The 16,513-nt window shown below is 37.9% G+C and overlaps 1 protein-coding gene and 1 pseudogene across 3 annotated transcripts in view; both read right to left on the reverse strand.

The window, feature by feature from the left end:
- Positions 1-905: 905 nt before the first annotated feature.
- LOC146452414 (putative skeletal organic matrix protein 2) lies at positions 906-12,095 on the reverse strand (annotated as a pseudogene). The gene is made up of 10 exons (XR_014859770.1): positions 11,975-12,095; positions 9,537-9,734; positions 8,144-8,299; positions 7,319-7,510; positions 6,136-6,246; positions 5,121-5,318; positions 4,060-4,226; positions 2,715-2,912; positions 2,271-2,399; positions 906-1,354 (listed from the first exon to the last, which is right to left on the reverse strand). The product of XR_014859770.1 is annotated as a putative skeletal organic matrix protein 2 (transcript).
- Positions 12,096-16,060: 3,965 nt separating this feature from the next.
- The window catches only part of LOC146452415 (putative skeletal organic matrix protein 2), a 3,671-nt gene continuing 3,218 nt past the window's right edge, over positions 16,061-16,513 (reverse strand). For both annotated transcript variants that reach the window (XM_085097955.1, XM_085097954.1), the window contains exon 3: positions 16,061-16,513. This exon is cut by the window's right edge and continues 579 nt beyond it. The gene's annotated coding sequence lies outside the window, so the exon portion shown is untranslated.

A 16,513-nucleotide genomic window follows, 5' to 3' on the forward strand; every position in this document is an offset into this window, starting at 1 on the left:
CATGACAATGTAAAATATTACAGAGAAAGTTTTAAATTGACATGATAAAATTGATGATTAAGTGTAGGTTTTTCCCATTGAATGTGAATGGCTTCTTTTATCTTAAGTTGAAAGGTGGTTGGAGCGTGATCTAGGAATTTTGTAAGTGTTTAAAACAGAGGTCCTGCCACTGAAAATGTGCTCACGTACGCGCGTGGAAAAATGTCGGGTGTGTCATCTTAACCAGTTGCTAGTGTTATCTAGCAATAACTTTGCCCCCTTTCCGTTTCCGAATCGTCAAAATAGCTAAAAATCTGGCAATAAGTTCACTCTTCGTTCATCTCCAAATCGTACAAATGGCTAACAATCTAGCAATACTTTAACTCCCTTTTCGCGTCCAAATGCAAAAAATTGTTCAAAATCTAGCAATAACTTTACCCCCTTTCCGTTTCCAAATCGTCAAAATAGCTAAAAATCTGGTAATAAGTTCACTGTTTTTTCGCCTCAAATTCGTAAAAATAGCTTAAAATCTTGCAACAAGCTCATTAATTTTTCGTCTCCAAATAGTAAAAATAGCTTGTTTATCGACCAAAAATAAAACTTCAACGTATCATGATATATGTCCTATCAAAACTATTATTTAAAGGTTTCTATTGGGTTAATTCGTTAAGTTTTCTTCTAAAATGGGTGATATATCAACTGCTAAACAAGACGTCCTTGAGGGTGGCCAGAATCCTCGAGATTGTAACGATAGTAGGTTTGATTCCAAATGTAGAACATGCAGTGACTGTTTTTTTTAGCGCGCATAAACAAACTAACACAAACGCTTCTGTTATTTGCCAGGTTGTTAATAACCACTTGTTATGACTTGTTATTTAATTGCTTTGGCCAAACACAAATAGAATGTGCTCTTATGCCTCCACACTTGCAAACAGCAGGGAATATTAATTAACTAACTTAATAAGTAGCTGAATGGCAGTCGCGTGATAAGAGAAAGTAAACATACTCCATTATTGTATTTAATACATGACCTGAACCTTAATCGTAGGCCTACTCACAATAACAGTTCAATTCAAAACAAAAGCATTCGTCGTCTTTCTTTATAGTTTACTTATTTAGTCAGTTATTTTATTTTTGTAGTTATTTTACAAATTAGTTATAATTAATTACGTAAAGTAGGTAAGTAAGCAAAAAATTTTGTCTTGGCGTCAATGTGCTGAGGTTTCCTTCAGAAACACCCGACGCTGACAAAAAGATTTCAAGCGCATTTTTTTATGTTTCGGCTTTAGCTACATTTTAGCCATGGTAGTTGCAAGGACCAATAATGCACAAGGGAGGATGTGATATCCTTGCCAAATAGCTGCAGAAGATGAACCTGAAAGGTAAATAACAATAAAAAATTGCAAATTTAGCACGATATAACATATAATATAGTTAACGTAATATACCATCGCTTTTACAACATACCATACTTCAGCACAAGTTTTATTAAGCATGCAGTAATAAAACCTTTAGCCACTTCAAGATGCATGAATTACACGGATCCAAAACGTGTTACAGCGTTGTTAAATATATATATATATACGGTTAATTCAGTTGGTGAAAATACTAGACTGATGAAGGAGAGGTCGTGGGCTCGAAATCCGGCTGGATCATTGACCGGGGTTTTAAAATAACTGGCAACTGACACCACGCCGGGTGTACTTAAACCACTTTAACTTGGATCAACTTAGATGATCGCGTCATTGGGTATTGACGTTAGGCCGTTAGCCTAGTCTCGCCGTTAGCTTGTCGCACTGGATAAGTGGTTAACATTAGATAACCCATGTGCCTCTCTATTCCCCAGTATTGTGGACTGACCTTTGATTTATCACTGAGTTGGGTAAGGTCGGCTAAAAAGGATTGCTGGATGTTATCTCACCCAACTCAGCCCGAGCGTTTTTGAAATCTGGAGGATAAATAGTGACGCTAAAGCTGTTTCCTTAGTTGTCCGCTAAATTGAAGAGATGACGTTGTCTGACGTGAGAGTACGTCATTAATCACAGTCAATCTCTAGTTCTCCTAAATCTTAGAAAACCGTTCAACTTGTGCTTTCCAAGCAAGCGCGAGCATTAAACGGAACCTTCATGGGAAAAGGACAAAAATTCGCGCTCCATCCCTTCTCGAGCCTCTCCACCTTCCAAATAAAAAGAAAAGTTTTCCGAAATTTGTGTTGTCATTACTACTACCTTTTTATAGAACTTTAGAATTTCTCTGCTGGTTTAGATTAAATTTGGGTCATTGAGATTCACCTTTAGACAGTGAAGGGAACTTGGTATTACAATTGTCACCAGTGCAACACTCGATTTCACACTCCATCAGAGGTCCTATGTTACGTGCCACAAGAAAGCCCCCTACAGCCGCACAAGCTGCTTCTTTGTCTGAAACAAAAAAAAAAAAGAGAAATCATTTTTTGTATTAGCTGTCTCCCAAAAACTGGCAAGTGGAGTCAGGAACATCAAAGCTTTTTTCTGGTCAGATTTCCTTTTATCATTGCCAGCAATTTACTTTTCCTTATTCTCAGGTTAGCAGACACACCGAGTCACTGATGCTCTTCCAAATGAAAGATTGTCAAGAGCCAGACTTCAAATGCATTCCTTTATGACTTCTAAAAACCGCCAAGGGTAGCAAATTGCGTTTACTCGCAAGAATCCATGGTATCTTGATAGTATGATATTATGTATACGTTCTCTTACCAGCACAGTTAATGCAACCTCGAATAAAAACATTCGAAGTTTGTCCTTTGCTGTTCCGAGATTTTCCCACCGCAGAACCACAGTGAGACGTGCCAAGCGAATACCGATCGGTATTAGCACAAACTGTCGCTTGTTGGTTCTTCGTGCAACTGTCTGCATCACCCTCAAGACAGAGGTTACATTGTTTTGGACCTGCGGCTGTAACAATAAAACATAAGCGACGCAATTTTTTAAAGTTGAATGCATTAAGTTGAGGCAAGAGAAAATACGGGGACAGAGACGGAAACTGGGGGTGCTGGCTGGGATACGTGAATTTCACTTAATTTATTTTAAGACATCGTCTTAATGGAAGTCGGTTTCCCGATACGTCCGCAAACGATCAGTGTGACGTCACGGGAAGTCATCGGAGCGTGTGTATTGGCGGGTTTTGAATATTCAGTATGGCTTTTCTAAGTGGCACTTACAGGCGTCAAGAAAAGTTTGCAGACGTCTCGGGAAACCGAATTCCGTTTTCACGACGTCTAAAAATTTTCTCTTGGTTGAGGAGTGTCAGCGTCGTGATTATACAGAGTTATGAACTTGCAATTGGAATTTTGATCTCAACGGATCTTTGACTTGAAACTGGGTTGTTCATCGCATTTTGGTCTTCTTTTGTTTTTTAGAAAAGAAATCGTTGAATATTGTCTCTCTTGTGAGGGATTAGATTCCCATTCAGAGCGCAGTCATACTGCTATTTTGTTTTCATCGTGTAAAAACCGGGTTAAGGGGGGACTTAACCTAAATTTGAATGACATTTGAAGAGGTTTTAAGAAGGGATAGAAGAAAGATAATGATTTTTGGAACACTGACAGACAGTTGATACCCACGCAAGAGCATCCCAGCTTGCTAGTGGACTAACTTACAATAAGAAATCGCATACCGCGAGGCACGCGAGATTTTAAAATTTCCCACCATTTGTCGGTATATTGTCAAAAATAAAGTAGTTTATGGTCCACTTCTTACTCAGCTTGTATGGTATATACTAAAACAATTATTCACCTCAGTGTCGGTGAAAGTGATGGATATTTACCTCGCCGCTTCGCGGCTCGGGAAATCTCCATCACTATTCACCTCCACTTTGGCGAATAATTGTTAATTATTATTATTGTTATTATTATTATTATTATTATTATTATTATTATTATTATTATTATTATTATTATTATTATTATTACTATTATTATTATTAATTCCTGAAGTACATACATGTGTTAGGTTTCGTATAGGACTTTACTTGAACAAATTGGAAGAAAGACCAAGTAACGTAAGGTTGAAAGGTTGACAATAAAATGAATGTCCACTTTACCTGATGGTGTAAACACATCAATAGCATTAGGTGACAAGGTCGGCACTTGGGTGTTGCAGTTGCTGCCAGTGCAGCAGTCAATCTCACATTGCAGGAGGTTGATTACAGGATCTTTACCATCATCTTCTCCTTTAAGAAAGCCACCAAAGGCAAAACACGCGTCCTTTCTACCTGAAATAACCATTTTAAAAAGATGAATTCTAAAGGTGAGACGCAAAAGGAGGCACACTACAAATACCCAACCCAATCATAGTTGTTGTAGAAAAAAATAGGACTCCCACTACGTGGCAGTCCGATTTTGTAAATCACTTGTATGGTTGCCGACCGAATTGGACTTCACTCAGTCCTATCATTATTATAAATTACCATAATTAAACAAACATCAGCCATAAAAGCAGCAGACAAAAAACGTACCAAACATTAGGAGGTAAACATAAACCCCATCTAGACTGGTTCCAACCCCTCTATACCGCTGCGAGTACGACAATGGACCTTAACCTTGGGCGGGTTCTGCCCGCGGCGACTTTCAACCCGAACAATTTTTTTTAATTTGATCTGGTTGTTCAGTGTTCATTGATTTTGGGAGAAAGTTGTTAAGAAAATGTAAATTCCCTTTTTAAAATGAAGAAATCGTAAATTTTCATTTTCTTAGCTCATATAAATGTTCTTTTAAAGGTTTTGATTACTTTTCGTTCAATTCACTCGGCGCGTTCTTTAGGGTTTGAGGAATTTGGAATTCCAAGGTGGCGGATCCAAGATGGTCTCCATCTGTCAATCCTGACGTAATAACCACGTCAAATGACTCATCACTTCCTAATGCGGACCTCAAGGGAAACATATTTAGACATACTATCTATCCTCCAAGTCTTATTGTGACCCCTTCCCGGTCTAGTCCAAAGATGTTTCATTTGAGGTCCACAAAAAGATGACCTCCTGTAACTTGAGAATTTACACATCATCGTTTCCATTCCATTCAAAATCAACGCCCTCACCTCCCCCTCCCCTTCCCCCTATACATTAGTGGTACGTACTGTATTTCAAATGGCAATGATATGACGTACTTACTCTTGCAATCAATGCATCCCCGGTAAAAGAATTCCTTTGTGTCATTTCCATTTGTTGACTGATATTTAGCCACCAAGGAAGCACAATGAGTTGTACCAAGTGAATCTCGATCTAAGGTACATGTTTGGGGCGCCTGGCGCAACTGGCTGCATCAGTCCCGAGGCAAGAATTACACCTTGCAAGACTTGGATCAGCTAAAAAAAGTTAAAAAAATTAGATTTTTTTTTGGGGGGGGGGGGGGGGGTAGGGTTGTTGCAAAGGGTCGTTTAACAATGGTGTACCACACATTTCATTATTTTACAGAAGGTTTCCATGAATTTGATATATTCTTGAAATTTCTCTTTCCTTACGTGTCAAATTTGTACAAAACCTGACTGTTATCAAATTTAGTTTTCGGGAACAAAAAGAACAATCAAGAAGTCACAGCTTCTTGGTCAGTGACGTTTACGAAATTAAAAACGAAGGTCGAGCAACAGCTGAAAGCCATAGCAAGGCTCCATTCAATATTTCATTGTTTTTGCTTATCGTGAAAGTTCCTTGAAAGGGCTTCAATTTAACTTTTTAAACTTTTGGTTTATCTTTTTCAGTAAGAAAAGTTTTTTATTGCTTTACGAAACACAATATTTACAATACTAAACACTGCTTACACTACTTACAATAAATACAATACTTACAAATACTTTTTGCTTACATTGTTAACAATACTTACTCTATTAAAAATATTTTTTTTACTTATTATCATTACTACTATTATTATTATTATTATTATTATTATTATTATTCCAGCACTAACACTTAAAAAACTTACACTTACCACATTTAAAACAACATCTTGCTACTACTTAAAATATGTCTACAACTACTTACATTGCCACTACTGCTACAGCTATGTCTACGTCTCAAAAACATTTTTTAATTAATTTAAAAAAAAGACAAAGATTACAAAAGGATATGCGGACATGACAGACATTTGACAAAAAAAAAAGTATGAAAAGTTTTTGGTTACATTACCTCCATCGTTGCAGTTCCCCCCAGTGCAACACTCGATATTACAATCCGTTACGGTACCCCTTCTACGCGCCTTGACATAGCCACTAATTGCGGAACATGCTGCTTTTTTATCTGAAACGATCAATTGAACAACGAATTTAGAATACATACATGGCTAAAATTATTTTAGATGATTAATCAACCAAGAGAGTGATCGATTGATGGACTCCATCATATCCACCAATACATCCATTGTCATACTTATATACCTACCTAATAGTACATACTTATATAAGGAATTACTCCACGGGGTTATCACGTGTAACTATACCAGAAAAAACGTTTATTTTTCCATTTATTCTCTCTAAATCAATGGGCAAATACAATTAATTTCAAGATTCTACACACATGTACGAATACACATTTCAAAGCTATTGATACATGTATAAATTGCAAGATAAAAGGATTTACTAGCGTCCTGGTATTTTCATAGGTAACGTAGATCCCTACTCCGAAGCACGGTTTATCTTTTATACAGCACATGCTTTACTTTACACCGCAGGTTTAGTTTGAAAATAAAGTTAAAAAGTAATGAAGCGATCTCATTCATATTATGCATGGACAGGAGAGGGGAAAGTTCGTACTTAGCCGAATAAGGTACATTTTTTTACCACTTTTCCCATCGTCGTTGCCAATGCAGAGTTTCAAATATGTCTCTATAACGCCCTTCTTCGCCGCACCGTTCTAACAACCGTCCTTATGCTAGTATTAGTGAGTTAACGCAACAGGACGGCTGATGTGGTGTGACGGCAAATTGTTCTTGTGTGACCAACGTGACGGCCAAGTATTCATGACTATAGATTGTAATATTCCTACCGCTTGTGGTTTTCAGATTGTCACAGATGAGAGAACACCAGTTTTAGTCGAAAATCACATAAAAAGTGTGATTGCACTAAGATGTCATGTTGGTCACACAATGATATTTCACCATCCCCTTCCCTCAGCCGTCCTGTTGCGTAACTCCCTAGCTATTCTCTATCTCAGTTCACCTTTCAATTGCATGTGTATATTTACTGATTACTAAAGAGTGGTCTCATGAGACCTGGACACTACACCACAGTTTCGGCTTTATCTGCCAATTTGCATCGTTAAAGCTCTTCTGCCAGAGATCATGCTTCCTAGCAGTAGATGAATATTAACAAACCTGCACAGTTAATGCATCCGCGAAGGAATCCATCATGAACACCAAAGCTATCCTGAAATTTATATTTCGCGAAACCACAATGAGTTGTGCCGAGGAACGAAAATTTGTCGCAAGTTTGTCGGCGTTGCGTTTGAGTGCAAAGGTCAGCTTCTCTTTCGGATTCGCATTCCATGCATTGTCCTGGACCAGCAGCTGTTGAAAAGATGCCAGCAAAAATAATGATAATAATAATAATAATAATAATAATAATAATAATAATAATAATAATAATAATAATAATAATAATAATAATAATAATAAAAAAAAAATACCATTATCATCATCATCATCTACATGGTTATCTTCATCCACGACGTCAGCACCAGAAAAACTCTGCTTGTCCTATTTCTTGGGTTCTCAATTATTTATCATCAGTAATCGACTAAACCGCATGTTGATGTCGCCATCATATTGGTACGACTTAGTTCTTGTCAAAAATGAACTGATAGCGGCCAGAAGCCAGTGACCCCTGCGATAGCCTTTATCTCTCGTACTTAGCCTTGAATTCAACCCTTTCCCGAGAAGATTAATTTTTAAAACCGGTCTCTGGGAACCTTTGGAGCGTCCATAGTTAAAATACCTAATCAATGGAGAGCAAGGACAATTAAATCGTCCTACGCGAAAGCTTTTCGCTGGAAATAAATGTAATAAATCTATTTGGAAAAGGGTTGACTGAAGGCGATAATACCAATGGAGGCTCCTTAAGTTATGGGCTTCTGCAGCAGCTTTCGTTTAAAATTACCCTATTTTACTGGCCACGGAAGGACATCCGAGTTATTATAGTACCTTCTGGTGTAAACACAGTAATTGCATCTTGTGTCAGATTAAAAGTCTGATTGTTGCAGTTGTTGCCTGTACAACACATGATATCACACTGAAGCAATGTCTCGCGTGACTTTACTTGAAGAAAGGCACCCAAGGCAAAACATGCTGCTTTTTTATCTGAAAGAAAAAGATAAATGGCCAAAAAGACAAACGAATTAGGAATAAATGGGCGAATTTCTAATGCATGCATGCAACATCGATGAAGGAGTAAATGAATGAATGAACGAACGGACGAATAGATATGAATGAATGAAGATGAATAGATATCTTTATTTCAATACGGCATTTTATCAAATTGTAATACAGGAGATATTAAAATTTGGTTTACATGAAATCCGTATACAAATTAGTTAGATACTTTTTACACTGGTCAAAAAATAACTAACTATTTGGAAGATTTGTTGATGCCAATAGTGAAAATAGCTTCAGTTTACTTTTAAACCTATCTAGGGATTTTTCTTCTTTAAGAGAAATTGCAAGATTGGTCCAAACAGCACCCGTAAAGGCAAAACTATATTTTTGAAATAGTTTTATTTTTGGGGAGCTCAATGTTCATCCTAGTACGAGTAAACATGTCAGACAAATATGACGGCGTCAGGCCATCGATTATTTCAAACATCATTATGGCCTTTTGATGTTGTCTCTGTTCGGCTAACTTCGACCAGCCTCGTTGATCAAGAACACCATTTGACCGTGTTAATATCAGGCACCAGTAATAATCCGTGCTACACGGTTTTGAATTTTTTGGAAGATTTTTAACTTGGATGGATAGATGGAGGGGGGGAGGGAGGGAGGGAGGGAGGAAGGGAGGAAGGAAGGAAGAAAGGGAGGGAGGGAGGGAGGGAGGAAGAAAGGAAGAAAGGAGGGAAGGAAGGAAGGAAGGAAGGAAGGAAGGAAGGAGGGAACCGGAAGGAAGGAAGGAAGGAAGGAAAGAAGGAAGGAGGGAAGGAAGGAAGGAAGGAAGGAAGGAAGGAGAGAAGGAAGGAAGGAAGGAAGGAAGGAAGGAAGGAAGGAAGGAAGGAAGGAAGGGAGGAAGGAAGGAGGGAAGGAAGGAAGGAAGGAAGGAGGGAGGGATGGATGAATGCTGCAACCCAAAAGCGTTTGTTTATGGCATCTTATATAACCTAAAATGAGATCTAAAAGCCCGAAAGATCCCCGAAACTTCATGTTCCCGAAAACGTTTCACAATGTATATTAATGCAAAGAACTCCTTTTGTGAATAACAAATGGTACACTCGCTTCTATTTCTCTGAAAGTGTGTGTATAAAATGTAGAGGTAGATACTGGAACTTGGCAAGTTGTATCAAGTCATTATGAATCACAGCCGCTATTTCAAACAACCCAGTTCACTTACCAACACAGTCAATACATCCTCGATATATACCATACTTGACATCTCCCAAGGAAAACCCCAGATATTTTATTGCCACGGAACCACAGTGACTTGTGCCGAGTGAGTCCCGGTCAGTGGCACACATTTGGTTTTCCTGGACTCCGTAGCAAGAAGTTAGATTGCGACGGTCGCATGCGTTGCACTGTGTTGGAGCAACAGCTTCAAAAGCAAATGAAATAAATAAACAAATCAATCAATCAATATATAAATCAATCAATGAATAAATGAGACTAGATGAAAGAATGTGGTGATAGTTAAAAGATAAATTAATGAATCAATAAACAAACAGAATTAAAGAACAGGCGAAGGAAAAATAGAATGAGTGGCGATGTCAGTGTTACATCAACTTCCACAGCAATGATGACGAGGCTATTGGGTAACTGAATAAAGAACAGAATAGAGAGTGTTTTCACATGACTTCCACAACGGCCATGTTGGTGTCCCAAACTAAACCTCTGGGAATTGAACCCTATTTTTATGCAAATACTTTCTTTTGTTTCAGGAAACCAATATGGCCGGTAGTCACGTGAATGAAAACACTCTATATGTTACACGCTGTAACTTAATTCGAAAATTTGCGCGAGGTAGAGGACTAGTCTACTTTCCTGTAAATTCCCAACGAATTGATTGCGAGACAAGTAACGAAGAGGGTCTATCTGTTACACACACATTGTAGGTTTTATACACGTACAGTGCCGTCGACTACTTGTTACTTAATTAATGCATGTCGCAGCAGATATTACCTCGTGTGGTACCACGTTAACTTAAATCGAATTTTCTGACATGCTTTTCACTGTTTTGGTGCATATAAAAGTTACACATTGGGAAGCAGATGTTAGAAAGCTTCCTTTGTTTGTCTCAAAACATTGCTACTAAAGTCCGTTGCAAGTGGCATTTAATAAAGCTGGTTCCTCTATCCACAGAAAGGTTAAAAAAAACATAATCAGTGGTAGCGTCTCCACATTTTGAGAAAAACTACTAATGTGTATTTAACCATTGGATGTCCTATTTATTTTTAATTATTCATCTCGTGTGGCTTGTTATTAGAAACTAGATAATACGAAACATTTTTTGCAACGATGACCACAGTACTGAACGAAAAAGCATCCAGTTGTGTTGTAATTGAAACATTGTATATAATTTTTATTGGATTTAAGGCTGTAAATATATATTATAGAATTTTTTCCCGAAATTGATTTTAATTTTAAGTCATTTTAGTAATTGTAGTCGTCTCTTCAATTGCAATAAGCGTCGATAGGTGCTGGAAGTTACACGGCAGGTTATTTTGTTAGTTAAAATTCAGATCCGGTCGAGCAAACTCGACAGGAAGTCAGAGATTCCGCCGCTGCTGAAGTCCAATATAATTTTTTGTTTCTGTAGGTTATTGCTTGTAACTCAGGCTCTGTTAACCCTGTCAACCGTAAACGTCTGTCATAACAGTTACCTCGCAATCAAACAGGCCATTAAGAATAGTTCGAAGGGAAATAAAGAACCTGTCGGTAGAGGTATGAAGCTTCAGACATATAGTTTCCTCGGAAGCAGTCCTTTGTTAATACATGATTGAAATGTTGAGTGCCACTCAACATTTGAATGAAAAAGAAGGGCGACCAAGAAGTTAATGTTCCGTGGTGTTACTTTAGGGCTGTAAAAGTACAATGCGAAAATGGAAAGCAGCTGAATTAAACGGTGTTACGTCATTTAGCAATTATTATCTGGAGTTGCCTGCGTCCTTTAATATCCGAATGGAAATTTTTGAAATCACATCAATATCGTGATGTGTGGGAATACCGAAAACGTTGTATTAAGGTTACCGTGTACCTTCAGGGGTTGCTTCGGTTTAACGGAGGTAGAGCCTCTCGGTTACATCACAGATACCCTAAACCCTACATTAAATTTCATTGCTTTTCCAAAATAATAAATTCCCAGGTCTTTCGTAAACTCGAAACCTGAAGTTCCAGATCGTCGTTCAAGAGTTCCAAAGCATTCGAACAAATCAAATAAGCTCACACAAAGATGACACGGAAGACACGGAGGAAAACGATCTGGGAAAACAGAAGACAAGATTTTTAGAAAACTAGACTCGAGTGTAACTTGGATCACGTTTTAAAAACCATGTAAAATGTTTTCATTTTTTGGTGAAAATAGTTCTGTAAAACCTAATCTGCGATGGGCTAGCATCCCATCGTCGCTCCTTGCTAAGAAAACCTAGAGAAACCCAGGCAGCTGTGGGTCAATAGGCCCTTGAAGACTTACCTTTCTTCTTAACTAATGCATTTGGTTTCTACAGATAACGCAATGCAAATCCTGACAGTTCACCAACTACTGTGCATGGCTGTTCCTAGCCCAATAATGTTACTCAGTGCCTTGTATAAAATGAAACAAATTTAACTTAAACTCACCAGCAGCGTCAACAACGAGCAAGGCAATCGCAAGAAACAGCTTCATGTTTCAAATACGAAAAAAAAATTACACTCTCGGATGAGACCAGAAAAATACTACAGCGTGCAAGTTGGTCTATCACTTACACTTTGTCAATTTATTGATAATAGGCAAGTGCCAATTAACCTGTGATTGGTCGAATGTTGGATTTTTTTATAAGTAAGTGGCAACGGAACAAGACAGGATGTTAAAAACCGGCGAAAAGTGCAACATCATGGTGCAATATAATTTGTTGACCCTCCACGGGAAAAAAAAGAGAAAAAGGTGAATCAGCCACGGGCACGTTGCGATGACACAGCACGCTAAAGCGTGTAACAACTGCACGGATATGTGCATATTTAATAAGCAAAACAAAGAGTGTATTCTTTGGCAGCCAAAAGCTTTTGTTGGAAGCATGAGCAAAATGTCACGCTTTAAACGTGCAATGTGACGCCCGTGCGAAAGGACATGCGTGCGATAAGACAAACTTCACAGAACATCAGATTTACAGAAAGTTAACTCAACGAATATATCTCACTGTAATGGGACCTAATTTTAATGACAAAATCAAAGCGCTCTGTGAGCGAACTCGTGAAATGAACCGGTGAATGAAATGACGTTTTAAATTATGTGTAAAGTTATTTGTTTATTAAACACGCCACTGTTCCCTTCGATACGGAAAGCAACGCTAATAAAATGGCCCACACCAGAAAACAAACTTAAATGCATGCAATATCGAAACAAGCTTCATCACATGATTAGAATTTCATAGAGGAGACATTATAAAGAAAAAAATTGAACAAACACAAGGCAATATTAGAAAAACATGGAATTTAATAAATGAGGTAATTAATAAACAGAAAACTTATAAAAATTTACCAAAGTCATTTATCTACAATAATGATGAGATAACTGATCCACATGAAATAGCAAATAAATTTATTGAATACTTTGCCAATGTAGGCGCTAAACTTGCTGAAAAAATATTACCTTCTTCGTTAACATTTGAATCATTTTTAGATGATCAGAGTAACTGTGAAAGTTTTTTTTTATTAATCCTGTCACGGAAGGTGAAGTTGGAAAATATAACTAAAAACAGACCCAACAAAAAGCACAGGAATTGACGATCTTAGCCTAAAGTAATTCGCCAAATCGCACCTCTAATTTAAAAACCTCTTAGTCAATATCTAATAAATCATTTACAACGGGCATAATTCCTGATAAATTTAAGATTTCACTGGTAATGCCAGAGTATAAGAATGAAGACCAATGTTTGTTTTCTAATTACAGACCTGTAGCTGTTCTTCCATGTTCCTCAAAAATATTAGAAAAAAGTATGTACCTTTTGTTTCAGTCAGTTCTGTGGCCAGATTACATTGTGCACAGTAATCAGTGTTCCAGATAAGAGAGGGGTCTGAGGTCAAAAACCCAACAAAGCTGGCTTCCTGACCCGACAAATTAAAGAGAACCGGAGCTATTGACCCCTCAAAATTCTTCATTGACTCTCTGATTTTGAAAGTTATCTGCAACACTGTAGTATCTTGCAATTGTTATTTGTGGTGGATTGAGTATAACTTGTGAGATTTGATAGCTTGTTGAAATGAAGCCCTGTGTTTAGCCACGCAGTCTCATATATAGGTCAGTCATTTCTGTGTTATAAATACCATGACATCTTAGCACAGAATTGACTTTTGAAATCAACAACCGAGCCTGTCGGCTCAGTTGCCATCAGTTGAATCAAACTCCTTTAAATTGAAGGTAACGTACTACAAAATTATGTAACCAACCAACCAGCATGTCGATATTAATAGTGACCTTTCATCGGTCTGCTTTGTACCACAAATCATTGTCTCACCGTCATCTAATTTCTTCGAGAACGATCAGCCCTTGATCTTTCTTATTGTAGACAAAAATAGTCCTTCATGGTCCTTCGAGTTGTTTCGCCAAGAAAACGGTTAAAACTACAAAATTAAACTGCATATGGGTCCATATGTGCACGGCATGTGCGCGTCCTTCTTCGAACTGACCGCCTGACAGCCGTGCGACCACGCCTCCCTCAAGAGGTCATGTGACTCTGACAGCTGCTGGCCGCAACTAGCGCGGACGTAAATCAATCAAAATCGTTATCTGGATATGGAAATGTAAAGTTGTGTGTGAATGATTGTCCTGGACAAACTCTGGACAGCCTAATTTCAGTTTCAAGATTCGAAGAACATGTGCTCCAAATGATACTGAGGTATGATGCAGTAGTTATCTTTAATTTTGTGAAGTACCTTATAATAACCAAGTACTACATTATTTGCTTTGGCAGCCATTTTGACTGCGATCATTGTAACATCCATTGCAAGCTGTTGGTTTGAATTTAAGGAAGCTCGAGTTCAGCGAACTAATTTGAATTTTTCGGCTCGCTGAAAAAACAGGTTACTTAAATTTATTTCCTTTGTAAGGTCGGTGATTTCATCAAAGTTTATACCCTTATTCTATCTCTCACACCACAAGTCACCAAAGCGTGATATAAGAGTTAGTATGGCATTAAAATTCGATCAAAAATTAAACAACAATATTCCTTCGAAAACCCACAAAAATTATAGTAAGGTCTGAAAATGCTTACCTGGTGTGTTTTGCTGTGTTTTGAAGGCTTCCCAGAGCTTCCGAAAGCCGTTTTAAACGGTTTGTCTCTCAGCAGCTGGTACACATGCATCACTGTATCATGTTAATGACACGATTGGAAAACTTGAAGTCCAATTTGAACATATTTTGACCCATCATTTGAGTAGAACACTTCGAAAACCTCGATAAAATTCGCTTGAAACTTAAGCACATGTACACCTACCTCGCGGCAAAATGCCAAGAAGGATGATGTGCGATCCTTGCTGAGCAACTCTTTCTCGTTGTAAACAAAGTTGAATTCAAATCGGGCACCATTTTTGCCGCAGACAAGCCGTGTCGCTGGAATGACATGACAAACTCACCGTCAGACCAAGACACGCGTACTAAAATGTTCCCGACAGGGGGAATCGATGTGAAAGCTTTGGCTCGCAACAAACCACACACAACCCCTCCCGGGTAGTGCAGTTTTGGAACGGCGCAGTGGTTACCCTGCAAAGTTTTGAACATTTTATGGCGTCATGTTATGGTCTACATATATAACAGTATACACCATAGAAAATTGCCGTACATTTGTTTTTTACAATAGCATTAAAAAGTAGGAGCGAAATTGGCTTTATTTTCCGTTGAGAAACCGCGTGCGTTACGTCTAACGTCATTGTTTATTGTCTGCACTCTTATAGACAATAGCTACGAACCAATTAGCGCGCGGAAATTTTAACCTTTAATACTGTAAAAGGTGATTTTGTTAATGAGCGCTCCTGTCCCAATATTCTCCCCCTTCCTTAAATGCCCCATAATGCGTTTAACAAGTAAAAGGCAACCCTTATGACATCATATTGCGTTTAACAAGTAATAGGCAACCCTTATGACATTATAAAGTGAACTGCTGTCTTTCACTTACCGTGTCATCTTGACCCGGTTGCTAGTGTCACAGCCTGTTTCCGTTGTTGTGACTCAGTTATAAACCTAGCAAAGACCACTTCAACAAGCAGGCGCAACTAGTAGCCTGATCATCGTGTAGATCAGGATCAGCAATGTACTAAACAATAGACCATATTCGTATTCTCGGTATCGAACTGGATCGAGCTTGCAATGGAGGCTCTTGCGAGGGAATATATTGGAAACTATTTGCATGTGAAAAGATTTCCCCGCATAAGCCTCGTGTGCAAGCTAGTTTCAGTCCAATACCGAGAATACGAATACGGTCTATTTGAAATTTGCAACGCTGCTCTTAGCTATTTTATCCCTTGATGAAAAAAATATATAGCAAAAAGTTCACTCCTTGTTCACCTCCAAATCGTACAAATGGCTAAAAATCAAGCAATACCTTAACTCCCTTTTCGTGTCCAAATGGTAAAAATTGTTTAAAATTTACCAATAACTATACCCCCTTTAAATCAATCAATCAATCAATCAATCAATCAATCAATCAATGAATTAATCAATGAATCAATCAATCAATCAATCAATCAATCTTTATTTGTACTCACTCTTACTCAAACAAAATTACAACGAAGAATATACTAAAAGTAATAATTGGAGTACTGGCTGTCTGCTTCCGTTTCGAAATCGTAAAAACAGCTAAAAATCTAGCAATAAGTTCACTGTTTTTTCGCCTCGAATTCGTAAAAAAAGCTTAAAATCCTGCAACAAGTTCATTACTTTTTCGTCTCCAAATAGTAAAAATAGCATGTTTATCGACCAAAATTAAAACTTCAACATCTGCCCTATCAAAACTATTATTTACAGGTTTCTATTGGGCTAGTTCGTTAAGTTCCCTTCTAAAATTGGTGATATATCAACTGCTAAAAAAGACGTCCTTGAGGGTGGCTAGGACCTCATCCTCGAGATTGTAACTGTAGTTGGGTTGATTTCAAATGCAAAACATGCAGTGACTGCTTTTTTAGCGC

This window comes from Pavona decussata, unplaced genomic scaffold (genome assembly GCF_977016875.1).
Source record: "Pavona decussata unplaced genomic scaffold, jaPavDecu1.1 SCAFFOLD_371, whole genome shotgun sequence".
NCBI classification, from domain to species: domain Eukaryota; kingdom Metazoa; phylum Cnidaria; class Anthozoa; order Scleractinia; family Agariciidae; genus Pavona; species Pavona decussata.